The 20,299-nt window shown below is 44.4% G+C and overlaps 54 non-coding genes and 6 pseudogenes across 54 annotated transcripts; all 60 read left to right on the plus strand.

Moving 5' to 3' along the window:
* Positions 1-190: 190 nt before the first annotated feature.
* Positions 191-309, plus strand: LOC148557593 (5S ribosomal RNA). Its single transcript, XR_015891077.1, has one exon. It is a non-coding gene; the product is annotated as a 5S ribosomal RNA (ribosomal RNA).
* Positions 310-503: 194 nt separating this feature from the next.
* On the plus strand, positions 504-622 carry LOC148557594 (5S ribosomal RNA). The gene has a single exon (XR_015888978.1). It is a non-coding gene; the product is annotated as a 5S ribosomal RNA (ribosomal RNA).
* A 197-nt stretch (positions 623-819) lies between these two features.
* LOC148557595 (5S ribosomal RNA) lies at positions 820-938 on the plus strand. Its single transcript, XR_015889160.1, has one exon. It is a non-coding gene; the product is annotated as a 5S ribosomal RNA (ribosomal RNA).
* Positions 939-1,154: 216 nt separating this feature from the next.
* Positions 1,155-1,278, plus strand: LOC148557596 (5S ribosomal RNA; annotated as a pseudogene).
* A 197-nt stretch (positions 1,279-1,475) lies between these two features.
* Positions 1,476-1,594, plus strand: LOC148557597 (5S ribosomal RNA). Its single transcript, XR_015890474.1, has one exon. It is a non-coding gene; the product is annotated as a 5S ribosomal RNA (ribosomal RNA).
* A 193-nt stretch (positions 1,595-1,787) lies between these two features.
* On the plus strand, positions 1,788-1,906 carry LOC148557598 (5S ribosomal RNA). Its single transcript, XR_015888979.1, has one exon. It is a non-coding gene; the product is annotated as a 5S ribosomal RNA (ribosomal RNA).
* Positions 1,907-2,107: 201 nt separating this feature from the next.
* On the plus strand, positions 2,108-2,226 carry LOC148557599 (5S ribosomal RNA). Its single transcript, XR_015889205.1, has one exon. It is a non-coding gene; the product is annotated as a 5S ribosomal RNA (ribosomal RNA).
* Positions 2,227-2,421: 195 nt separating this feature from the next.
* On the plus strand, positions 2,422-2,540 carry LOC148557600 (5S ribosomal RNA). The gene has a single exon (XR_015889319.1). It is a non-coding gene; the product is annotated as a 5S ribosomal RNA (ribosomal RNA).
* Positions 2,541-2,741: 201 nt separating this feature from the next.
* LOC148557601 (5S ribosomal RNA) lies at positions 2,742-2,865 on the plus strand (annotated as a pseudogene).
* Positions 2,866-3,101: 236 nt separating this feature from the next.
* LOC148557602 (5S ribosomal RNA) lies at positions 3,102-3,220 on the plus strand. Its single transcript, XR_015890485.1, has one exon. It is a non-coding gene; the product is annotated as a 5S ribosomal RNA (ribosomal RNA).
* A 466-nt stretch (positions 3,221-3,686) lies between these two features.
* Positions 3,687-3,805, plus strand: LOC148557603 (5S ribosomal RNA). Its single transcript, XR_015888980.1, has one exon. It is a non-coding gene; the product is annotated as a 5S ribosomal RNA (ribosomal RNA).
* A 199-nt stretch (positions 3,806-4,004) lies between these two features.
* Positions 4,005-4,123, plus strand: LOC148557604 (5S ribosomal RNA). The gene has a single exon (XR_015889161.1). It is a non-coding gene; the product is annotated as a 5S ribosomal RNA (ribosomal RNA).
* Positions 4,124-4,332: 209 nt separating this feature from the next.
* Positions 4,333-4,451, plus strand: LOC148557605 (5S ribosomal RNA). Its single transcript, XR_015890855.1, has one exon. It is a non-coding gene; the product is annotated as a 5S ribosomal RNA (ribosomal RNA).
* Positions 4,452-4,646: 195 nt separating this feature from the next.
* Positions 4,647-4,765, plus strand: LOC148557606 (5S ribosomal RNA). Its single transcript, XR_015889207.1, has one exon. It is a non-coding gene; the product is annotated as a 5S ribosomal RNA (ribosomal RNA).
* Positions 4,766-4,957: 192 nt separating this feature from the next.
* On the plus strand, positions 4,958-5,076 carry LOC148557607 (5S ribosomal RNA). The gene has a single exon (XR_015889333.1). It is a non-coding gene; the product is annotated as a 5S ribosomal RNA (ribosomal RNA).
* A 199-nt stretch (positions 5,077-5,275) lies between these two features.
* Positions 5,276-5,394, plus strand: LOC148557608 (5S ribosomal RNA). Its single transcript, XR_015889320.1, has one exon. It is a non-coding gene; the product is annotated as a 5S ribosomal RNA (ribosomal RNA).
* A 199-nt stretch (positions 5,395-5,593) lies between these two features.
* On the plus strand, positions 5,594-5,717 carry LOC148557609 (5S ribosomal RNA; annotated as a pseudogene).
* Positions 5,718-5,913: 196 nt separating this feature from the next.
* LOC148557610 (5S ribosomal RNA) lies at positions 5,914-6,032 on the plus strand. Its single transcript, XR_015890496.1, has one exon. It is a non-coding gene; the product is annotated as a 5S ribosomal RNA (ribosomal RNA).
* A 192-nt stretch (positions 6,033-6,224) lies between these two features.
* On the plus strand, positions 6,225-6,343 carry LOC148557611 (5S ribosomal RNA). The gene has a single exon (XR_015888981.1). It is a non-coding gene; the product is annotated as a 5S ribosomal RNA (ribosomal RNA).
* Positions 6,344-6,541: 198 nt separating this feature from the next.
* On the plus strand, positions 6,542-6,660 carry LOC148557612 (5S ribosomal RNA). Its single transcript, XR_015889208.1, has one exon. It is a non-coding gene; the product is annotated as a 5S ribosomal RNA (ribosomal RNA).
* Positions 6,661-6,856: 196 nt separating this feature from the next.
* LOC148557613 (5S ribosomal RNA) lies at positions 6,857-6,975 on the plus strand. The gene has a single exon (XR_015889321.1). It is a non-coding gene; the product is annotated as a 5S ribosomal RNA (ribosomal RNA).
* Positions 6,976-7,175: 200 nt separating this feature from the next.
* LOC148557614 (5S ribosomal RNA) lies at positions 7,176-7,299 on the plus strand (annotated as a pseudogene).
* A 218-nt stretch (positions 7,300-7,517) lies between these two features.
* Positions 7,518-7,636, plus strand: LOC148557615 (5S ribosomal RNA). The gene has a single exon (XR_015890507.1). It is a non-coding gene; the product is annotated as a 5S ribosomal RNA (ribosomal RNA).
* Positions 7,637-8,102: 466 nt separating this feature from the next.
* On the plus strand, positions 8,103-8,221 carry LOC148557616 (5S ribosomal RNA). Its single transcript, XR_015888982.1, has one exon. It is a non-coding gene; the product is annotated as a 5S ribosomal RNA (ribosomal RNA).
* A 197-nt stretch (positions 8,222-8,418) lies between these two features.
* Positions 8,419-8,537, plus strand: LOC148557617 (5S ribosomal RNA). Its single transcript, XR_015890666.1, has one exon. It is a non-coding gene; the product is annotated as a 5S ribosomal RNA (ribosomal RNA).
* Positions 8,538-8,749: 212 nt separating this feature from the next.
* On the plus strand, positions 8,750-8,868 carry LOC148557618 (5S ribosomal RNA). The gene has a single exon (XR_015890856.1). It is a non-coding gene; the product is annotated as a 5S ribosomal RNA (ribosomal RNA).
* A 194-nt stretch (positions 8,869-9,062) lies between these two features.
* Positions 9,063-9,181, plus strand: LOC148557619 (5S ribosomal RNA). Its single transcript, XR_015889209.1, has one exon. It is a non-coding gene; the product is annotated as a 5S ribosomal RNA (ribosomal RNA).
* Positions 9,182-9,373: 192 nt separating this feature from the next.
* Positions 9,374-9,492, plus strand: LOC148557620 (5S ribosomal RNA). The gene has a single exon (XR_015891089.1). It is a non-coding gene; the product is annotated as a 5S ribosomal RNA (ribosomal RNA).
* A 197-nt stretch (positions 9,493-9,689) lies between these two features.
* Positions 9,690-9,808, plus strand: LOC148557621 (5S ribosomal RNA). The gene has a single exon (XR_015889322.1). It is a non-coding gene; the product is annotated as a 5S ribosomal RNA (ribosomal RNA).
* Positions 9,809-10,003: 195 nt separating this feature from the next.
* LOC148557622 (5S ribosomal RNA) lies at positions 10,004-10,127 on the plus strand (annotated as a pseudogene).
* Positions 10,128-10,321: 194 nt separating this feature from the next.
* Positions 10,322-10,440, plus strand: LOC148557623 (5S ribosomal RNA). Its single transcript, XR_015890518.1, has one exon. It is a non-coding gene; the product is annotated as a 5S ribosomal RNA (ribosomal RNA).
* Positions 10,441-10,633: 193 nt separating this feature from the next.
* On the plus strand, positions 10,634-10,752 carry LOC148557624 (5S ribosomal RNA). The gene has a single exon (XR_015888983.1). It is a non-coding gene; the product is annotated as a 5S ribosomal RNA (ribosomal RNA).
* Positions 10,753-10,950: 198 nt separating this feature from the next.
* On the plus strand, positions 10,951-11,069 carry LOC148557625 (5S ribosomal RNA). The gene has a single exon (XR_015889210.1). It is a non-coding gene; the product is annotated as a 5S ribosomal RNA (ribosomal RNA).
* A 196-nt stretch (positions 11,070-11,265) lies between these two features.
* On the plus strand, positions 11,266-11,384 carry LOC148557626 (5S ribosomal RNA). The gene has a single exon (XR_015889323.1). It is a non-coding gene; the product is annotated as a 5S ribosomal RNA (ribosomal RNA).
* Positions 11,385-11,589: 205 nt separating this feature from the next.
* Positions 11,590-11,713, plus strand: LOC148557627 (5S ribosomal RNA; annotated as a pseudogene).
* A 241-nt stretch (positions 11,714-11,954) lies between these two features.
* Positions 11,955-12,073, plus strand: LOC148557628 (5S ribosomal RNA). The gene has a single exon (XR_015890529.1). It is a non-coding gene; the product is annotated as a 5S ribosomal RNA (ribosomal RNA).
* A 198-nt stretch (positions 12,074-12,271) lies between these two features.
* LOC148557629 (5S ribosomal RNA) lies at positions 12,272-12,390 on the plus strand. The gene has a single exon (XR_015890606.1). It is a non-coding gene; the product is annotated as a 5S ribosomal RNA (ribosomal RNA).
* A 244-nt stretch (positions 12,391-12,634) lies between these two features.
* LOC148557630 (5S ribosomal RNA) lies at positions 12,635-12,753 on the plus strand. Its single transcript, XR_015888985.1, has one exon. It is a non-coding gene; the product is annotated as a 5S ribosomal RNA (ribosomal RNA).
* A 227-nt stretch (positions 12,754-12,980) lies between these two features.
* LOC148557631 (5S ribosomal RNA) lies at positions 12,981-13,099 on the plus strand. Its single transcript, XR_015890656.1, has one exon. It is a non-coding gene; the product is annotated as a 5S ribosomal RNA (ribosomal RNA).
* Positions 13,100-13,324: 225 nt separating this feature from the next.
* LOC148557632 (5S ribosomal RNA) lies at positions 13,325-13,443 on the plus strand. The gene has a single exon (XR_015889231.1). It is a non-coding gene; the product is annotated as a 5S ribosomal RNA (ribosomal RNA).
* Positions 13,444-13,636: 193 nt separating this feature from the next.
* Positions 13,637-13,755, plus strand: LOC148557633 (5S ribosomal RNA). The gene has a single exon (XR_015888595.1). It is a non-coding gene; the product is annotated as a 5S ribosomal RNA (ribosomal RNA).
* A 222-nt stretch (positions 13,756-13,977) lies between these two features.
* On the plus strand, positions 13,978-14,096 carry LOC148557634 (5S ribosomal RNA). Its single transcript, XR_015890540.1, has one exon. It is a non-coding gene; the product is annotated as a 5S ribosomal RNA (ribosomal RNA).
* Positions 14,097-14,335: 239 nt separating this feature from the next.
* LOC148557635 (5S ribosomal RNA) lies at positions 14,336-14,454 on the plus strand. The gene has a single exon (XR_015890608.1). It is a non-coding gene; the product is annotated as a 5S ribosomal RNA (ribosomal RNA).
* A 210-nt stretch (positions 14,455-14,664) lies between these two features.
* Positions 14,665-14,783, plus strand: LOC148557636 (5S ribosomal RNA). Its single transcript, XR_015890609.1, has one exon. It is a non-coding gene; the product is annotated as a 5S ribosomal RNA (ribosomal RNA).
* Positions 14,784-15,020: 237 nt separating this feature from the next.
* On the plus strand, positions 15,021-15,139 carry LOC148557637 (5S ribosomal RNA). Its single transcript, XR_015888986.1, has one exon. It is a non-coding gene; the product is annotated as a 5S ribosomal RNA (ribosomal RNA).
* A 208-nt stretch (positions 15,140-15,347) lies between these two features.
* On the plus strand, positions 15,348-15,466 carry LOC148557638 (5S ribosomal RNA). The gene has a single exon (XR_015890657.1). It is a non-coding gene; the product is annotated as a 5S ribosomal RNA (ribosomal RNA).
* A 226-nt stretch (positions 15,467-15,692) lies between these two features.
* On the plus strand, positions 15,693-15,811 carry LOC148557639 (5S ribosomal RNA). Its single transcript, XR_015889232.1, has one exon. It is a non-coding gene; the product is annotated as a 5S ribosomal RNA (ribosomal RNA).
* A 193-nt stretch (positions 15,812-16,004) lies between these two features.
* On the plus strand, positions 16,005-16,123 carry LOC148557640 (5S ribosomal RNA). The gene has a single exon (XR_015888597.1). It is a non-coding gene; the product is annotated as a 5S ribosomal RNA (ribosomal RNA).
* Positions 16,124-16,342: 219 nt separating this feature from the next.
* On the plus strand, positions 16,343-16,461 carry LOC148557641 (5S ribosomal RNA). Its single transcript, XR_015891218.1, has one exon. It is a non-coding gene; the product is annotated as a 5S ribosomal RNA (ribosomal RNA).
* Positions 16,462-16,654: 193 nt separating this feature from the next.
* On the plus strand, positions 16,655-16,773 carry LOC148557642 (5S ribosomal RNA). The gene has a single exon (XR_015889211.1). It is a non-coding gene; the product is annotated as a 5S ribosomal RNA (ribosomal RNA).
* A 198-nt stretch (positions 16,774-16,971) lies between these two features.
* LOC148557643 (5S ribosomal RNA) lies at positions 16,972-17,090 on the plus strand. Its single transcript, XR_015890658.1, has one exon. It is a non-coding gene; the product is annotated as a 5S ribosomal RNA (ribosomal RNA).
* Positions 17,091-17,314: 224 nt separating this feature from the next.
* Positions 17,315-17,433, plus strand: LOC148557644 (5S ribosomal RNA). The gene has a single exon (XR_015889233.1). It is a non-coding gene; the product is annotated as a 5S ribosomal RNA (ribosomal RNA).
* A 194-nt stretch (positions 17,434-17,627) lies between these two features.
* On the plus strand, positions 17,628-17,746 carry LOC148557645 (5S ribosomal RNA). Its single transcript, XR_015890263.1, has one exon. It is a non-coding gene; the product is annotated as a 5S ribosomal RNA (ribosomal RNA).
* A 223-nt stretch (positions 17,747-17,969) lies between these two features.
* LOC148557646 (5S ribosomal RNA) lies at positions 17,970-18,088 on the plus strand. Its single transcript, XR_015891220.1, has one exon. It is a non-coding gene; the product is annotated as a 5S ribosomal RNA (ribosomal RNA).
* Positions 18,089-18,311: 223 nt separating this feature from the next.
* Positions 18,312-18,430, plus strand: LOC148557647 (5S ribosomal RNA). The gene has a single exon (XR_015890551.1). It is a non-coding gene; the product is annotated as a 5S ribosomal RNA (ribosomal RNA).
* A 234-nt stretch (positions 18,431-18,664) lies between these two features.
* LOC148557648 (5S ribosomal RNA) lies at positions 18,665-18,783 on the plus strand. The gene has a single exon (XR_015888987.1). It is a non-coding gene; the product is annotated as a 5S ribosomal RNA (ribosomal RNA).
* A 233-nt stretch (positions 18,784-19,016) lies between these two features.
* Positions 19,017-19,135, plus strand: LOC148557649 (5S ribosomal RNA). The gene has a single exon (XR_015890563.1). It is a non-coding gene; the product is annotated as a 5S ribosomal RNA (ribosomal RNA).
* A 202-nt stretch (positions 19,136-19,337) lies between these two features.
* Positions 19,338-19,456, plus strand: LOC148557650 (5S ribosomal RNA). Its single transcript, XR_015888988.1, has one exon. It is a non-coding gene; the product is annotated as a 5S ribosomal RNA (ribosomal RNA).
* A 198-nt stretch (positions 19,457-19,654) lies between these two features.
* Positions 19,655-19,773, plus strand: LOC148557651 (5S ribosomal RNA). The gene has a single exon (XR_015888598.1). It is a non-coding gene; the product is annotated as a 5S ribosomal RNA (ribosomal RNA).
* A 221-nt stretch (positions 19,774-19,994) lies between these two features.
* Positions 19,995-20,113, plus strand: LOC148557652 (5S ribosomal RNA). The gene has a single exon (XR_015888599.1). It is a non-coding gene; the product is annotated as a 5S ribosomal RNA (ribosomal RNA).
* Positions 20,114-20,299: the final 186 nt, after the last annotated feature.

The raw sequence follows: 20,299 nt of genomic DNA on the forward strand, positions 1-20,299 counted from the left end.
TTTTTTTTTTTTTTTTTTTACGTCTTGCTTACCCTCGTTCTTTAAACGGCGCTATCTTGCACAGTTTAGTTAAAGCGAGTCTCAATGACCTGATTTTAGGCAAGCTCCCACGGGCCCCGCAGGGATTTGCAACTCGACTTACCCTACGTCGCGAGACATGCATATGATAATTATGTGCGCATATTATAATAGGTGCGATCATACCAGCACTAATGCAACGGATCCCATCAGAACTCCGCGGTTAAGCGTGCTTGGGCGAGAGTAGTACTAGGATGGGTGACCTCCTGGGAAGTCCTCGTGTTGCACCTATTTTTTTTTTTTTTTTTTTACGTCGTGCTTACCCTCGTTCTTTAAACGGCGCTATCTTGCACAGTTTAGTTAAAGCGAGTCTCAATGACCTGATTTTAGGCAAGCTCGCACGGGCCCCGCAGGGATTTGCAACTCGACTTACCCTACGTCGCGAGACATGCATATATATGATAATTATGTGCGCATATTTTAATAGGTGCGATCATACCAGCACTAATTCACCGGATCCCATCAGAACTCCGCAGTTAAGCGTGCTTGGGCGAGAGTAGTACTAGGATGGGTGACCTCCTGGGAAGTCCTCGTGTTGCACCTCTTTTTTTTTTTTTTTTTTTTTTTTTTTACGTCGTGCTTGCCCTCGTTCTTTAAACGGCGCTATCTTGAATAGTTTAGCTAAAGCGAGTCTCAATTACATGATTTTAGGCAAGCTCGCACGGTCCCGCAGGGACTCGCAGCTCGACTTACCCTACGTCGCAAGACATGCATATGATAATTATGTGCGCATATTATAAAAGGTGCGATCATACCAGCACTAATGCGCCGGATCCCATCAGAACTCCGCAGTTAAGCGTGCTTGGGCGAGAGTAGTACTAGGATGGGTGACCTCCTGGGAAGTCCTCGTGTTGCACCTCTTTTTTTTTTTTTTTTTTTTTTTTTTTTTTTTTTTTTTTTTTTTTACGTCGTGCTTACCCTCGTTCTTTAAACGGCGTTATCTTGCACAGTTTAGTTAAAGCGAGTCTCAATGACCTGATTTTAGGCAAGCTCCCACGGGCCCCGCAGGGATTTGCAACTCGACTTACCCTACGTCGCGAGACATGCATATGATAATTATGTGCGCATATTTTAATAGGTGCGATCATACCAGCACTAATTCACCGGATCCCATCAGAACTCCGCAGTTAAGCGTGCTTGGGCGAGAGTAGTACTAGGATGGGTGACCTCCCTTCCTGGGAAGTCCTCGTGTTGCACCTCTTTTTTTTTTTTTTTTTTTTTTTTTTACGTCGTGCTTACCCTCGTTCTTTAAACGGCGCTATCTTGAATAGTTTAGCTAAAGCGAGTCTCAATGACCTCATTTTAGGCAAGCTCGCACGGGCCCCGCAGGGATTCGCAGCTCGACTTACCCTACGTCGCAAGATATGCATATGATAATTATGTGCGCATATTATAATAGGTGCGATCATACCAGCACTAATGCACCGGATCCCATCAGAACTCCGCAGTTAAGCGTGCTTGGGCGAGAGTAGTACTAGGATGGGTGACCTCCTGGGAAGTCCTCGTGTTGCACCTCTTTTTTTTTTTTTTTTTTTTTTACGTCGTGCTTACCCTCGTTCTTTAAACGGCGCTATCTTGCACAGTTTAGTTAAAGCGAGTCTCAATGACCTGATTTTAGGCAAGCTCCCACGGGCCCCGCAGGGATTTGCAACTCGACTTACCCTACGTCGCGAGACATGCATATGATAATTATGTGCGCATATTTTAATAGGTGCGATCATACCAGCACTAATTCACCGGATCCCATCAGAACTCCGCAGTTAAGCGTGCTTGGGCGAGAGTAGTACTAGGATGGGTGACCTCCTGGGAAGTCCTCGTGTTGCACCTCTTTTTTTTTTTTTTTTTTTTTTTTTTACGTCTTGCTTACCCTCGTTCTTTAAACGGCGCTATCTTGCACAGTTTAGTTAAAGCGAGTCTCAATGACCTGATTTTAGGCAAGCTCGCACGGGCCCCGCAGGGATTTGCAACTCGACTTACCCTACGTCGCGAGACATGCATATATATGATAATTATGTGCGCATATTTTAATAGGTGCGATCATACCAGCACTAATTCACCGGATCCCATCAGAACTCCGCAGTTAAGCGTGCTTGGGCGAGAGTAGTACTAGGATGGGTGACCTCCTGGGAAGTCCTCGTGTTGCACCTTTTTTTTTTTTTTTTTTTTTTTTTTACGTCGTGCTTACCCTCGTTCTTTAAACGGCGCTATCTTGAATAGTTTAGCTAAAGCGAGTCTCTATGACCTCATTTTAGGCAAGCTCGCACGGGCCCCGCAGGGATTCGCAGCTCGACTTACCCTACGTCGCAAGACATGCATATGATAATTATGTGCGCATATTATAATAGGTGCGATCATACCAGCACTAATGCACCGGATCCCATCAGAACTCCGCAGTTAAGCGTGCTTGGGCGAGAGTAGTACTAGTATGGGTGACCTCCTGGGAAGTCCTCGTGTTGCACCTCTCTTTTTTTTTTTTTTTTTTTTTTTTTTTTACGTCGTGCTTACCCTCGTTCTTTAAACGGCGCTATCTTGCACAGTTTAGTTAAAGCGAGTCTCAATGACCTGATTTTAGGCAAGCTCCCACGGGCCCCGCAGGGATTTGCAACTCGACTTACCCTACGTCGCGAGACATGCATATGATAATTATGTGCGCATATTTTAATAGGTGCGATCATACCAGCACTAATTCACCGGATCCCATCAGAACTCCGCAGTTAAGCGTGCTTGGGCGAGAGTAGTACTAGGATGGGTGACCTCCCTTCCTGGGAAGTCCTCGTGTTGCACCTCTTTTTTTTTTTTTTTTTTTTTTTTTTTTTTTTTTTTTTTTTTTTTTTTTTTTTTTTTTTTTTTTTACGTCGTGCTTACCCTCGTTCTTTAAACGGCGCTATCTTGAATAGTTTAGCTAAAGCGAGTCTCAATGACCTCATTTTAGGCAAGCTCGCACGGGCCCCGCAGGGATTCGCAGCTCGACTTACCCTACGTCGCAAGACATGCATATGATAATTATGTGCGCATATTATAATAGGTGCGATCATACCAGCACTAATGCACCGGATCCCATCAGAACTCCGCAGTTAAGCGTGCTTGGGCGAGAGTAGTACTAGGATGGGTGACCTCCTGGGAAGTCCTCGTGTTGCACCTCTTTTTTTTTTTTTTTTTTTTTTTTACGTCTTGCTTACCCTCGTTCTTTAAACGGCGCTATCTTGCACAGTTTAGTTAAAGCGAGTCTCAATGACCTGATTTTAGGCAAGCTCCCACGGGCCCCGCAGGGATTTGCAACTCGACTTACCCTACGTCGCGAGACATGCATATGATAATTATGTGCGCATATTATAATAGGTGCGATCATACCAGCACTAATGCAACGGATCCCATCAGAACTCCGCGGTTAAGCGTGTCCTCGTGTTGCACCTATTTTTTTTTTTTTTTTTTTACGTCGTGCTTACCCTCGTTCTTTAAACGGCGCTATCTTGCACAGTTTAGTTAAAGCGAGTCTCAATGACCTGATTTTAGGCAAGCTCGCACGGGCCCCGCAGGGATTTGCAACTCGACTTACCCTACGTCGCGAGACATGCATATATATGATAATTATGTGCGCATATTTTAATAGGTGCGATCATACCAGCACTAATTCACCGGATCCCATCAGAACTCCGCAGTTAAGCGTGCTTGGGCGAGAGTAGTACTAGGATGGGTGACCTCCTGGGAAGTCCTCGTGTTGCACCTCTTTTTTTTTTTTTTTTTTTTTTTTTTTTACGTCGTGCTTGCCCTCGTTCTTTAAACGGCGCTATCTTGAATAGTTTAGCTAAAGCGAGTCTCAATTACATGATTTTAGGCAAGCTCGCACGGTCCCCGCAGGGACTCGCAGCTCGACTTACCCTACGTCGCAAGACATGCATATGATAATTATGTGCGCATATTATAAAAGGTGCGATCATACCAGCACTAATGCGCCGGATCCCATCAGAACTCCGCAGTTAAGCGTGCTTGGGCGAGAGTAGTACTAGGATGGGTGACCTCCTGGGAAGTCCTCGTGTTGCACCTCTTTTTTTTTTTTTTTTTTTTTTTTTTTTTTTTTTTTTTACGTCGTGCTTACCCTCGTTCTTTAAACGGCGTTATCTTGCACAGTTTAGTTAAAGCGAGTCTCAATGACCTGATTTTAGGCAAGCTCCCACGGGCCCCGCAGGGATTTGCAACTCGACTTACCCTACGTCGCGAGACATGCATATGATAATTATGTGCGCATATTATAATAGGTGCGATCATACCAGCACTAATGCAACGGATCCCATCAGAACTCCGCGGTTAAGCGTGCTTGGGCGAGAGTAGTACTAGGATGGGTGACCTCCTGGGAAGTCCTCGTGTTGCACCTCTTTTTTTTTTTTTTTTTTTTTTTTACGTCGTGCTTACCCTCGTTCTTTAAACGGCGCTATCTTGCACAGTTTAGTTAAAGCGAGTCTCAATGACCTAATTTTAGGCAAGCTCCCACGGGCCCCGCAGGGATTTGCAACTCGACTTACCCTACGTCGCGAGACATGCATATGATAATTATGTGCGCATATTTTAATAGGTGCGATCATACCAGCACTAATTCACCGGATCCCATCAGAACTCCGCAGTTAAGCGTGCTTGGGCGAGAGTAGTACTAGGATGGGTGACCTCCTGGGAAGTCCTCGTGTTGCACCTTTTTTTTTTTTTTTTTTTTTTTACGTCGTGCTTACCCTCGTTCTTTAAACGGCGCTATCTTGAATAGTTTAGCTAAAGCGAGTCTCAATGACCTCATTTTAGGCAAGCTCGCACGGGCCCTGCAGGGATTTGCAGCTCGACTTACCCTACGTCGCGAGACATGCATATGATAATTATGTGCGCATATTTTAATAGGTGCGATCATACCAGCACTAATGCACCGGATCCCATCAGAACTCCGCAGTTAAGCGTGCTTGGACGAGAGTAGTACTAGGATGGGTGACCTCCTGGGAAGTCCTCGTGTTGCACCTTTTTTTTTTTTTTTTTTTTTTTTTTTTTTACGTCGTGCTTACCCTCGTTCTTTAAACGGCGCTATCTTGAATAGTTTAGCTAAAGCGAGTCTCTATGACCTCATTTTAGGCAAGCTCGCACGGGCCCCGCAGGGATTCGCAGCTCGACTTACCCTACGTCGCAAGACATGCATATGATAATTATGTGCGCATATTATAATAGGTGCGATCATACCAGCACTAATGCACCGGATCCCATCAGAACTCCGCAGTTAAGCGTGCTTGGGCGAGAGTAGTACTAGTATGGGTGACCTCCTGGGAAGTCCTCGTGTTGCACCTCTTTTTTTTTTTTTTTTTTTTTTTTTTTTACGTCGTGCTTACCCTCGTTCTTTAAACGGCGCTATCTTGCACAGTTTAGTTAAAGCGAGTCTCAATGACCTGATTTTAGGCAAGCTCCCACGGGCCCCGCAGGGATTTGCAACTCGACTTACCCTACGTCGCGAGACATGCATATGATAATTATGTGCGCATATTTTAATAGGTGCGATCATACCAGCACTAATTCACCGGATCCCATCAGAACTCCGCAGTTAAGCGTGCTTGGGCGAGAGTAGTACTAGGATGGGTGACCTCCCTTCCTGGGAAGTCCTCGTGTTGCACCTCTTTTTTTTTTTTTTTTTTTTTTTTTACGTCGTGCTTACCCTCGTTCTTTAAACGGCGCTATCTTGAATAGTTTAGCTAAAGCGAGTCTCAATGACCTCATTTTAGGCAAGCTCGCACGGGCCCCGCAGGGATTCGCAGCTCGACTTACCCTACGTCGCAAGATATGCATATGATAATTATGTGCGCATATTATAATAGGTGCGATCATACCAGCACTAATGCACCGGATCCCATCAGAACTCCGCAGTTAAGCGTGCTTGGGCGAGAGTAGTACTAGGATGGGTGACCTCCTGGGAAGTCCTCGTGTTGCACCTCTTTTTTTTTTTTTTTTTTTTTACGTCGTGCTTACCCTCGTTCTTTAAACGGCGCTATCTTGCACAGTTTAGTTAAAGCGAGTCTCAATGACCTGATTTTAGGCAAGCTCCCACGGGCCCCGCAGGGATTTGCAACTCGACTTACCCTACGTCGCGAGACATGCATATGATAATTATGTGCGCATATTTTAATAGGTGCGATCATACCAGCACTAATTCACCGGATCCCATCAGAACTCCGCAGTTAAGCGTGCTTGGGCGAGAGTAGTACTAGGATGGGTGACCTCCTGGGAAGTCCTCGTGTTGCACCTCTTTTTTTTTTTTTTTTTTTTTTTACGTCTTGCTTACCCTCGTTCTTTAAACGGCGCTATCTTGCACAGTTTAGTTAAAGCGAGTCTCAATGACCTGATTTTAGGCAAGCTCGCACGGGCCCCGCAGGGATTTGCAACTCGACTTACCCTACGTCGCGAGACATGCATATATATGATAATTATGTGCGCATATTTTAATAGGTGCGATCATACCAGCACTAATTCACCGGATCCCATCAGAACTCCGCAGTTAAGCGTGCTTGGGCGAGAGTAGTACTAGGATGGGTGACCTCCTGGGAAGTCCTCGTGTTGCACCTTTTTTTTTTTTTTTTTTTTTTTTTTTACGTCGTGCTTACCCTCGTTCTTTAAACGGCGCTATCTTGAATAGTTTAGCTAAAGCGAGTCTCTATGACCTCATTTTAGGCAAGCTCGCACGGGCCCCGCAGGGATTCGCAGCTCGACTTACCCTACGTCGCAAGACATGCATATGATAATTATGTGCGCATATTATAATAGGTGCGATCATACCAGCACTAATGCACCGGATCCCATCAGAACTCCGCAGTTAAGCGTGCTTGGGCGAGAGTAGTACTAGTATGGGTGACCTCCTGGGAAGTCCTCGTGTTGCACCTCTCTTTTTTTTTTTTTTTTTTTTTTTTTTTACGTCGTGCTTACCCTCGTTCTTTAAACGGCGCTATCTTGCACAGTTTAGTTAAAGCGAGTCTCAATGACCTGATTTTAGGCAAGCTCCCACGGGCCCCGCAGGGATTTGCAACTCGACTTACCCTACGTCGCGAGACATGCATATGATAATTATGTGCGCATATTTTAATAGGTGCGATCATACCAGCACTAATTCACCGGATCCCATCAGAACTCCGCAGTTAAGCGTGCTTGGGCGAGAGTAGTACTAGGATGGGTGACCTCCCTTCCTGGGAAGTCCTCGTGTTGCACCTCTTTTTTTTTTTTTTTTTTTTTTTTTTTTTTTTTTTTTTTTTTTTTTTACGTCGTGCTTACCCTCGTTCTTTAAACGGCGCTATCTTGAATAGTTTAGCTAAAGCGAGTCTCAATGACCTCATTTTAGGCAAGCTCGCACGGGCCCCGCAGGGATTCGCAGCTCGACTTACCCTACGTCGCAAGACATGCATATGATAATTATGTGCGCATATTATAATAGGTGCGATCATACCAGCACTAATGCACCGGATCCCATCAGAACTCCGCAGTTAAGCGTGCTTGGGCGAGAGTAGTACTAGGATGGGTGACCTCCTGGGAAGTCCTCGTGTTGCACCTCTTTTTTTTTTTTTTTTTTTTTTTTACGTCTTGCTTACCCTCGTTCTTTAAACGGCGCTATCTTGCACAGTTTAGTTAAAGCGAGTCTCAATGACCTGATTTTAGGCAAGCTCCCACGGGCCCCGCAGGGATTTGCAACTCGACTTACCCTACGTCGCGAGACATGCATATGATAATTATGTGCGCATATTATAATAGGTGCGATCATACCAGCACTAATGCAACGGATCCCATCAGAACTCCGCGGTTAAGCGTGTCCTCGTGTTGCACCTATTTTTTTTTTTTTTTTTTTACGTCGTGCTTACCCTCGTTCTTAAAACGGCGCTATCTTGCACAGTTTAGTTAAAGCGAGTCTCAATGACCTGATTTTAGGCAAGCTCGCACGGGCCCCGCAGGGATTTGCAACTCGACTTACCCTACGTCGCGAGACATGCATATATATGATAATTATGTGCGCATATTTTAATAGGTGCGATCATACCAGCACTAATTCACCGGATCCCATCAGAACTCCGCAGTTAAGCGTGCTTGGGCGAGAGTAGTACTAGGATGGGTGACCTCCTGGGAAGTCCTCGTGTTGCACCTCTTTTTTTTTTTTTTTTTTTTTTTTTTACGTCGTGCTTGCCCTCGTTCTTTAAACGGCGCTATCTTGAATAGTTTAGCTAAAGCGAGTCTCAATTACATGATTTTAGGCAAGCTCGCACGGTCCCCGCAGGGACTCGCAGCTCGACTTACCCTACGTCGCAAGACATGCATATGATAATTATGTGCGCATATTATAAAAGGTGCGATCATACCAGCACTAATGCGCCGGATCCCATCAGAACTCCGCAGTTAAGCGTGCTTGGGCGAGAGTAGTACTAGGATGGGTGACCTCCTGGGAAGTCCTCGTGTTACACCTCTTTTTTTTTTTTTTTTTTTTTTTTTTTTTTTTTTTTTTTTTACGTCGTGCTTACCCTCGTTCTTTAAACGGCGTTATCTTGCACAGTTTAGTTAAAGCGAGTCTCAATGACCTGATTTTAGGCAAGCTCCCACGGGCCCCGCAGGGATTTGCAACTCGACTTACCCTACGTCGCGAGACATGCATATGATAATTATGTGCGCATATTATAATAGGTGCGATCATACCAGCACTAATGCAACGGATCCCATCAGAACTCCGCGGTTAAGCGTGCTTGGGCGAGAGTAGTACTAGGATGGGTGACCTCCTGGGAAGTCCTCGTGTTGCACCTCTTTTTTTTTTTTTTTTTTTTTTTACGTCGTGCTTACCCTCGTTCTTTAAACGGCGCTATCTTGCACAGTTTAGTTAAAGCGAGTCTCAATGACCTAATTTTAGGCAAGCTCCCACGGGCCCCGCAGGGATTTGCAACTCGACTTACCCTACGTCGCGAGACATGCATATGATAATTATGTGCGCATATTTTAATAGGTGCGATCATACCAGCACTAATTCACCGGATCCCATCAGAACTCCGCAGTTAAGCGTGCTTGGGCGAGAGTAGTACTAGGATGGGTGACCTCCTGGGAAGTCCTCGTGTTGCACCTTTTTTTTTTTTTTTTTTTTTTTACGTCGTGCTTACCCTCGTTCTTTAAACGGCGCTATCTTGAATAGTTTAGCTAAAGCGAGTCTCAATGACCTCATTTTAGGCAAGCTCGCACGGGCCCTGCAGGGATTTGCAGCTCGACTTACCCTACGTCGCGAGACATGCATATGATAATTATGTGCGCATATTTTAATAGGTGCGATCATACCAGCACTAATGCACCGGATCCCATCAGAACTCCGCAGTTAAGCGTGCTTGGACGAGAGTAGTACTAGGATGGGTGACCTCCTGGGAAGTCCTCGTGTTGAACCTTTTTTTTTTTTTTTTTTTTTTTTTTTTACGTCGTGCTTACCCTCGTTCTTTAAACGGCGCTATCTTGAATAGTTTAGCTAAAGCGAGTCTCTATGACCTCATTTTAGGCAAGCTCGCACGGGCCCCGCAGGGATTCGCAGCTCGACTTACCCTACGTCGCAAGACATGCATATGATAATTATGTGCGCATATTATAATAGGTGCGATCATACCAGCACTAATGCACCGGATCCCATCAGAACTCCGCAGTTAAGCGTGCTTGGGCGAGAGTAGTACTAGTATGGGTGACCTCCTGGGAAGTCCTCGTGTTGCACCTCTTTTTTTTTTTTTTTTTTTTTTTTACGTCGTGCTTACCCTCGTTCTTTAAACGGCGCTATCTTGCACAGTTTAGTTAAAGCGAGTCTCAATGACCTGATTTTAGGCAAGCTCCCACGGGCCCCGCAGGGATTTGCAACTCGACTTACCCTACGTCGCGAGACATGCATATGATAATTATGTGTGCATATTTTAATAGGTGCGATCATACCAGCACTAATTCACCGGATCCCATCAGAACTCCGCAGTTAAGCGTGCTTGGGCGAGAGTAGTACTAGGATGGGTGACCTCCCTTCCTGGGAAGTCCTCGTGTTGCACCTCTTTTTTTTTTTTTTTTTTTTTTTACGTCGTGCTTACCCTCGTTCTTTAAACGGCGCTATCTTGAATAGTTTAGCTAAAGCGAGTCTCAATGACCTCATTTTAGGCAAGCTCGCACGGGCCCCGCAGGGATTCGCAGCTCGACTTACCCTACGTCGCAAGATATGCATATGATAATTATGTGCGCATATTATAATAGGTGCGATCATACCAGCACTAATGCACCGGATCCCATCAGAACTCCGCAGTTAAGCGTGCTTGGGCGAGAGTAGTACTAGGATGGGTGACCTCCTGGGAAGTCCTCGTGTTGCACCTCTTTTTTTTTTTTTTTTTTTTTTACGTCGTGCTTACCCTCGTTCTTTAAACGGCGCTATCTTGCACAGTTTAGTTAAAGCGAGTCTCAATGACCTGATTTTAGGCAAGCTCCCACGGGCCCCGCAGGGATTTGCAACTCGACTTACCCTACGTCGCGAGACATGCATATGATAATTATGTGCGCATATTTTAATAGGTGCGATCATACCAGCACTAATTCACCGGATCCCATCAGAACTCCGCAGTTAAGCGTGCTTGGGCGAGAGTAGTACTAGGATGGGTGACCTCCTGGGAAGTCCTCGTGTTGCACCTCTTTTTTTTTTTTTTTTTTTTTTTACGTCTTGCTTACCCTCGTTCTTTAAACGGCGCTATCTTGCACAGTTTAGTTAAAGCGAGTCTCAATGACCTGATTTTAGGCAAGCTCGCACGGGCCCCGCAGGGATTTGCAACTCGACTTACCCTACGTCGCGAGACATGCATATATATGATAATTATGTGCGCATATTTTAATAGGTGCGATCATACCAGCACTAATTCACCGGATCCCATCAGAACTCCGCAGTTAAGCGTGCTTGGGCGAGAGTAGTACTAGGATGGGTGACCTCCTGGGAAGTCCTCGTGTTGCACCTTTTTTTTTTTTTTTTTTTTTTTTTTTACGTCGTGCTTACCCTCGTTCTTTAAACGGCGCTATCTTGAATAGTTTAGCTAAAGCGAGTCTCTATGACCTCATTTTAGGCAAGCTCGCACGGGCCCCGCAGGGATTCGCAGCTCGACTTACCCTACGTCGCAAGACATGCATATGATAATTATGTGCGCATATTATAATAGGTGCGATCATACCAGCACTAATGCACCGGATCCCATCAGAACTCCGCAGTTAAGCGTGCTTGGGCGAGAGTAGTACTAGTATGGGTGACCTCCTGGGAAGTCCTCGTGTTGCACCTCTCTTTTTTTTTTTTTTTTTTTTTTTTTTTTTTTTACGTCGTGCTTACCCTCGTTCTTTAAACGGCGCTATCTTGCACAGTTTAGTTAAAGCGAGTCTCAATGACCTGATTTTAGGCAAGCTCCCACGGGCCCCGCAGGGATTTGCAACTCGACTTACCCTACGTCGCGAGACATGCATATGATAATTATGTGCGCATATTTTAATAGGTGCGATCATACCAGCACTAATTCACCGGATCCCATCAGAACTCCGCAGTTAAGCGTGCTTGGGCGAGAGTAGTACTAGGATGGGTGACCTCCCTTCCTGGGAAGTCCTCGTGTTGCACCTCTTTTTTTTTTTTTTTTTTTTTTTTTTTTTTTTTTTTTTTTTTTTTTTTTTTTTTTTTTTTTTTTTTTTTTACGTCGTGCTTACCCTCGTTCTTTAAACGGCGCTATCTTGAATAGTTTAGCTAAAGCGAGTCTCAATGACCTCATTTTAGGCAAGCTCGCACGGGCCCCGCAGGGATTCGCAGCTCGACTTACCCTACGTCGCAAGACATGCATATGATAATTATGTGCGCATATTATAATAGGTGCGATCATACCAGCACTAATGCACCGGATCCCATCAGAACTCCGCAGTTAAGCGTGCTTGGGCGAGAGTAGTACTAGGATGGGTGACCTCCTGGGAAGTCCTCGTGTTGCACCTCTTTTTTTTTTTTTTTTTTTTTTTTTTTACGTCTTGCTTACCCTCGTTCTTTAAACGGCGCTATCTTGCACAGTTTAGTTAAAGCGAGTCTCAATGACCTGATTTTAGGCAAGCTCCCACGGGCCCCGCGGGGATTTGCAACTCGACTTACCCTACGTCGCGAGACATGCATATGATAATTATGTGCTCATATTTTAATAGGTGCGATCATACCAGCACTAATTCACCGGATCCCATCAGAACTCCGCAATTAAGCGTGCTTGGGCGAGAGTAGTACTAGGATGGGTGACCTCCTGGGAAGTCCTCGTGTTGCACCTCTTTTTTTTTTTTTTTTTTTTTTTTTTTTTTTTTTTTTTTTTTTTTTTTTTTTTTTTTTTTTTTTTTTTTTTTTACGTCGTGCTTACCCTCGTTCTTTAAACGGCGCTATCTTGCACAGTTTTGTTAAAGCGAGTCTCAATGACCTGATTTTAGGCAAGCTCCCACGGGCCCCGCGGGGATTTGCAACTCGACTTACCCTACGTCGCGAGACATGCATATGATAATTATGTGCTCATATTTTAATAGGTGCGATCATACCAGCACTAATTCACCGGATCCCATCAGAACTCCGCAGTTAAGCGTGCTTGGGCGAGAGTAGTACTAGGATGGGTGACCTCCTGGGAAGTCCTCGTGTTGCACCTCTTTTTTTTTTTTTTTTTTTTTTTTTTTTTTTTTTTTTTTTTTTTTTTTTTTTTTTTACGTCGTGCTTGCCCTCGTTCTTTAAACGGCGCTATCTTGAATAGTTTAGCTAAAGCGAGTCTCAATGACCTTATTTTAGTCAAGCTACCACGGGCCCCGCAGGGATTTGCAACTCGACTTACCCTACGTCGCGAGACATGCATATGATAATTATGTGCGCATATTTTAATAGGTGCGATCATACCAGCACTAATGCACCGGATCCCATCAGAACTCCGTAGTTAAGCGTGCTTGGGCGAGAGTAATACTAGGATGGGTGACCTCCAGGGAAGTCCTCGTGTTGCACCTCTTCTTTTTTTTTTTTTTTTTTTTTTTTTTTTTTTTTTTTTTTTTTTTTTTTTTTACGTCGTGCTTACCCTCGTTCTTTAAACGGCGTTATCTTGCACAGTTTTGTTAAAGCGAGTCTCAATGACCTGATTTTAGGCAAGCTCCCACGGGCCCCGCGGGGATTTGCAACTCGACTTACCCTACGTCGCGAGACATGCATATGATAATTATGTGCTCATATTTTAATAGGTGCGATCATACCAGCACTAATTCACCGGATCCCATCAGAACTCCGCAGTTAAGCGTGCTTGGGCGAGAGTAGTACTAGGATGGGTGACCTCGTGGGAAGTCCTCGTGTTGCACCTCTTTTTTTTTTTTTTTTTTTTTTTACGTCGTGCTTGCCCTAGTTCTTTAAACGGCGCTATCTTGAATAGTTTAGCTAAAGCGAGTCTCAATGACCTTATTTTAGGCAAGCTCGCACGGGCCCGCAGGGATTCGCAGCTCGACTTACCCTACGTCGCAAGACATGCATATGATAATTATGTGCGCATATTTTAATAGGTGCGATCATACCAGCACTAATGCACCGGATCCCATCAGAACTCCGTAGTTAAGCGTGCTTGGGCGAGAGTAGTACTAGGATGGGTGACCTCCTGGGAAGTCCTCGTGTTGCACCTCTTTTTTTTTTTTTTACGTCGTGCTTACCCTCGTTTTTTTTTTTTTTTTTTTACGTCGTGCCTACCCTCGTTCTTTAAACGGCACTATCTTGAATAGTTTAGCTAAAGCGAGACTCAATGACCTCATTTTAGGCAAGCTCGCACGGGCCCCGCAGGGATTCGCAGCTCGACTTACCCTACGTCGCAAGACATGCATATGATAATTATGTGCGCATATTATAATAGGTGCGATCATACCAGCACTAATGCACCGGATCCCATCAGAACTCCGCAGTTAAGCGTGCTTGGGCGAGAGTAGTACTAGGATGGGTGACCTCCTGGGAAGTCCTCGTGTTGCACCTCTTTTTTTTTTTTTTTTTTTTTTTTTTTTTTTTTTTTTTTTTTTTTTTTTTTTTTTTTTTTTTTTTTTTACGTCGTGCTTGCCCTCGTTCTTTAAACGGCGCTATCTTGCACAGTTTTGTTAAAGCGAGTCTCAATGACCTGATTTTAGGCAAGCTCCCACGGGCCCCGCGGGGATTTGCAACTCGACTTACCCTACATCGCGAGACATGCATATGATAATTATGTGCTCATATTTTAATAGGTGCGATCATACCAGCACTAATTCACCGGATCCCATCAGAACTCCGCAATTAAGCGTGCTTGGGCGAGAGTAGTACTAGGATGGGTGACCTCCTGGGAAGTCCTCGTGTTGCACCTCTTTTTTTTTTTTTTTTTTTTTTTTTTTTTTTTTTTTTTTACGTCGTGCTTGCCCTCGTTCTTTAAACGGCGCTATCTTGCACAGTTTTGTTAAAGCGAGTCTCAATGACCTGATTTTAGGCAAGCTCCCACGGGCCCCGCGGGGATTTGCAACTCGACTTACCCTACGTCGCGAGACATGCATATGATAATTATGTGCTCATATTTTAATAGGTGCGATCATACCAGCACTAATTCACCGGATCCCATCAGAACTCCGCAATTAAGCGTGCTTGGGCGAGAGTAGTACTAGGATGGGTGACCTCCTGGGAAGTCCTCGTGTTGCACCTCTTTTTTTTTTTTTTTTTTTTTTTTTTTTTTTTTTTTTTTTTTTTTTTTTTTTTTTTTTTTTTTTTTACGTCGTGCTTACCCTCGTTCTTTAAACGGCGCTATCTTGCACAGTTTTGTTAAAGCGAGTCTCAATGACCTGATTTTAGGCAAGCTCCCACGGGCCCCGCGGGGATTTGCAACTCGACTTACCCTACGTCGCGAGACATGCATATGATAATTATGTGCTCATATTTTAATAGGTGCGATCATACCAGCACTAATTCACCGGATCCCATCAGAACTCCGCAGTTAAGCGTGCTTGGGCGAGAGTAGTACTAGGATGGGTGACCTCCTGGGAAGTCCTCGTGTTGCACCTCTTTTTTTTTTTTTTTTTTTTTTTTTTTTTTTTTTTTTACGTCGTGCTTGCCCTCGTTCTTTAAACGGCGCTATCTTGAATAGTTTAGCAAAAGCAAGTCTCAATGACCTTATTTTAGGCAAGCTCCCACGGGCCCCGCAGGGATTTGCAACTCGACTTACCCTACGTCGCGAGACATGCATATGATAATTATGTGCGCATATTTTAATAGGTGCGATCATACCAGCACTAATGCACCGGATCCCATCAGAACTCCGTAGTTAAGCGTGCTTGGGCGAGAGTAATACTAGGATGGGTGACCTCCAGGGAAGTCCTCGTGTTGCACCTCTTCTTTTTTTTTTTTTTTTTTTTTTTTTTTTTTTTTTTTTTTTTTTTTTTTTTTTACGTCGTGCTTACCCTCGTTCTTTAAACGGCGTTATCTTGCACAGTTTTGTTAAAGCGAGTCTCAATGACCTGATTTTAGGCAAGCTCCCACGGGCCCCGCGGGGATTTGCAACTCGACTTACCCTACGTCGCGAGACATGCATATGATAATTATGTGCTCATATTTTAATAGGTGCGATCATACCAGCACTAATTCACCGGATCCCATCAGAACTCCGCAGTTAAGCGTGCTTGGGCGAGAGTAGTACTAGGATGGGTGACCTCGTGGGAAGTCCTCGTGTTGCACCTCTTTTTTTTTTTTTTTTTTTTTTTACGTCGTGCTTGCCCTCGTTCTTTAAACGGCGCTATCTTGAATAGTTTAGCTAAAGCGAGTCTCAATGACCTTATTTTAGGCAAGCTCGCACGGGCCCGCAGGGATTCGCAGCTCGACTTACCCTACGTCGCAAGACATGCATATGATAATTATGTGCGCATATTTTAATAGGTGCGATCATACCAGCACTAATGCACCGGATCCCATCAGAACTCCGTAGTTAAGCGTGCTTGGGCGAGAGTAGTACTAGGATGGGTGACCTCCTGGGAAGTCCTCGTGTTGCACCTCTTTTTTTTTTTTTTTTTTTTTTTTTTTTTTTTTTTTTTTTTTTTTTTTACGTCGTGCTTACCCTCGTTCTTTAAACGGCGCTATCTTGAATAGTTTAGCTAAAGCGAGTCTCAATGACCTCATTTTAGGCAAGTTCGCACGGGCCCCGCAGGGTTTCGCAACTCGAATTACCCTACGTCGCGAGACATGCATATGATAATTATGTGCGCATATTTTAATAGGTGCGATCATACCAGCACTAATGCACCGGATCCCATCAGAACTCCGTAGTTAAGCGTGCTTGGGGGAGAGTAATACTAGGATGGGTGACCTCCTGGGAAGTCCTCGTGTTGCACCTCTTTTTTTTTTTTTTTTTTTTTTACGTCGTGCTTACCCTCGTTCTTTAAACGGCGCTATCTTGCACAGTTTAGTTAAAGCGAGTCTCAATGACCTGATTTTAGGCAAGCTCCCACGGGCCCCGCAGGGATTTGCAACTCGACTTACCCTACGTCGCGAGACATGCATATGATAATTATGTGCGCATATTTTAATAGGTGCGATCATACCAGCACTAATTCACCGGATCCCATCAGAACTCCGCAGTTAAGCGTGCTTGGGCGAGAGTAGTACTAGGATGGGTGACCTCCTGGGAAGTCCTCGTGTTGCACCTTTTTTTTTTTTTTTTTTTTTTTTTTTTTACGTCGTGCTTACCCTCGTTCTTTAAACGGCGCTATCTTGAATAGTTTAGCTAAAGCGAGTCTCAATGACCTCATTTTAGGCAAGTTCGCACGGGCCCCGCAGGGTTTCGCAACTCGAATTACCCTACGTCGCGAGACATGCATATGATAATTATGTGCGCATATTTTAATAGGTGCGATCATACCAGCACTAATGCACCGGATCCCATCAGAACTCCGTAGTTAAGCGTGCTTGGGCGAGAGTAATACTAGGATGGGTGACCTCCAGGGAAGTCCTCGTGTTGCACCTCTTCTTTTTTTTTTTTTTTTTTTTTTTTTTTTTTTTTTTTTTTTTTTTTTTTTTACGTCGTGCTTACCCTCGTTCTTTAAACGGCGTTATCTTGCACAGTTTTGTTAAAGCGAGTCTCAATGACCTGATTTTAGGCAAGCTCCCACGGGCCCCGCGGGGATTTGCAACTCGACTTACCCTACGTCGCGAGACATGCATATGATAATTATGTGCTCATATTTTAATAGGTGCGATCATACCAGCACTAATTCACCGGATCCCATCAGAACTCCGCAGTTAAGCGTGCTTGGGCGAGAGTAGTACTAGGATGGGTGACCTCGTGGGAAGTCCTCGTGTTGCACCTCTTTTTTTTTTTTTTTTTTTTTTTTACGTCGTGCTTGCCCTCGTTCTTTAAACGGCGCTATCTTGAATAGTTTAGCTAAAGCGAGTCTCAATGACCTTATTTTAGGCAAGCTCGCACGGGCCCGCAGGGATTCGCAGCTCGACTTACCCTACGTCGCAAGACATGCATATGATAATTATGTGCGCATATTTTAATAGGTGCGATCATACCAGCACTAATGCACCGGATCCCATCAGAACTCCGTATTTAAGCGTGCTTGGGCGAGAGTAGTACTAGGATGGGTGACCTCCTGGGAAGTCCTCGTGTTGCACCTCTTTTTTTTTTTTTTTTTTTTTTTTTTTTTTTTTTTTTTTTTTTTTTTTTTTTACGTCGTGCTTACCCTCGTTCTTTAAACGGCGCTATCTTGAATAGTTTAGCTAAAGCGAGTCTCAATGACCTCATTTTAGGCAAGTTCGCACGGGCCCCGCAGGGTTTCGCAACTCGAATTACCCTACGTCGCGAGACATGCATATGATAATTATGTGCGCATATTTTAATAGGTGCGATCATACCAGCACTAATGCACCGGATCCCATCAGAACTCCGTAGTTAAGCGTGCTTGGGGGAGAGTAATACTAGGATGGGTGACCTCCTGGGAAGTCCTCGTGTTGCACCTCTTTTTTTTTTTTTTTTTTTTTTTTTTTTTTTTTTTTTTTTTTTTTTTTTTATACGTCGTGCTTACCCTCGTTCTTTAAACGGCGCTATCTTGAATAGTTTAGCTAAAGCGAGTCTCAATGACCTCATTTTAGGCAAGTTCGCACGGGCCCCGCAGGGTTTCGCAACTCGAATTACCCTACGTCGCGAGACATGCATATGATAATTATGTGCGCATATTTTAATAGGTGCGATCATACCAGCACTAATGCACCGGATCCCATCAGAACTCCGCAGTTAAGCGTGCTTGGGCGAGAGTAGTACTAGGATGGGTGACCTCCTGGGAAGTCCTCGTGTTGCACCTCTTTTTTTTTTTTTTTTTTTTTTTTTTTTTTTTTTTTTTTTTTTTTTTTTTTTTTTTTTTTTTTACGTCGTGCTTACCCTCGTTCTTTAAACGGCGCTATCTTGCACAGTTTTGTTAAAGCGAGTCTCAATGACCTGATTTTAGGCAAGCTCCCACGGGCCCCGCGGGGATTTGCAACTCGACTTACCCTACGTCGCGAGACATGCATATGATAATTATGTGCTCATATTTTAATAGGTGCGATCATACCAGCACTAATTCACCGGATCCCATCAGAACTCCGCAGTTAAGCGTGCTTGGGCGAGAGTAGTACTAGGATGGGTGACCTCCTGGGAAGTCCTCGTGTTGCACCTCTTTTTTTTTTTTTTTTTTTTTTTTTTTTTTTTTTTTTTTTTTTTTTTTTTTTTTTTTTTTTTACGTCGTGCTTACCCTCGTTCTTTAAACGGCGCTATCTTGAATAGTTTAGCTAAAGCGAGTCTCAATGACCTCATTTTAGGCAAGTTCGCACGGGCCCCGCAGGGTTTCGCAACTCGAATTAGCCTACGTCGCGAGACATGCATATGATAATTATGTGCGCATATTTTAATAGGTGCGATCATACCAGCACTAATGCACCGGATCCCATCAGAACTCCGCAGTTAAGCGTGCTTGGGCGAGAGTAGTACTAGGATGGGTGACCTCCTGGGAAGTCCTCGTGTTGCACCTCTTTTTTTTTTTTTTTTTTTTTTTTTTTTTTTACGTCGTGCTTACCCTCGTTCTTTAAACGGCGCTATCTTGCAAAGTTTTGTTAAAGCGAGTCTCAATGACCTGATTTTAGGCAAGCTCCCACGGGCCCCGCGGGGATTTGCAACTCGACTTACCCTACGTCGCGAGACATGCATATGATAATTATGTGCTCATATTTTAATAGGTGCGATCATACCAGCACTAATTCACCGGATCCCATCAGAACTCCGCAGTTAAGCGTGCTTGGGCGAGAGTAGTACTAGGATGGGTGACCTCCTGGGAAGTCCTCGTGTTGCACCTCTTTTTTTTTTTTTTTTTTTTTTTTTTTTACGTCGTGCTTGCCCTCGTTCTTTAAACGGCGCTATCTTGAATAGTTTAGCTAAAGCGAGTCTCAATGACCTTATTTTAGGCAAGCTCGCACGGGCCCGCAGGGATTCGCAGCTCGACTTACCCTACGTCGCAAGACATGCATATGATAATTATGTGCGCATATTTTAATAGGTGCGATCATACCAGCACTAATGCACCGGATCCCATCAGAACTCCGTAGTTAAGCGTGCTTGGGCGAGAGTAGTACTAGGATGGGTGACCTCCTGGGAAGTCCTCGTGTTGCACCTCTTTTTTTTTTTTTTTTTTTTTTTTTTTTTTTTTTTTTTTTTTTTTTTTTTTACGTCGTGCTTGCCCTCGTTCTTTAAACGGCGCTATCTTGAATAGTTTAGCTAAAGCGAGTCTCAATGACCTTATTTTAGGCAAGCTCGCACGGGCCCGCAGGGATTCGCAGCTCGACTTACCCTACGTCGCAAGACATGCATATGATAATTATGTGCGCATATTTTAATAGGTGCGATCATACCAGCACTAATGCACCGGATCCCATCAGAACTCCGTAGTTAAGCGTGCTTGGGCGAGAGTAGTACTAGGATGGGTGACCTCCTGGGAAGTCCTCGTGTTGCACCTCTTTTTTTTTTTTTTTTTTTTTTTTTACGTCGTGCTTGCCCTCGTTCTTTAAACGGCGCTATCTTGAATAGTTTAGCTAAAGCGAGTCTCAATGACCTTATTTTAGGCAAGCTCGCACGGGCCCGCAGGGATTCGCAGCTCGACTTACCCTACGTCGCAAGACATGCATATGGTAATTATGTGCGCA

The sequence above is a fragment of the Arachis ipaensis genome, chromosome B6 (assembly GCF_059453495.1).
Source record: "Arachis ipaensis isolate K30076 ecotype BB chromosome B6, ASM5945349v1, whole genome shotgun sequence".
Taxonomy (NCBI): domain Eukaryota; kingdom Viridiplantae; phylum Streptophyta; class Magnoliopsida; order Fabales; family Fabaceae; genus Arachis; species Arachis ipaensis.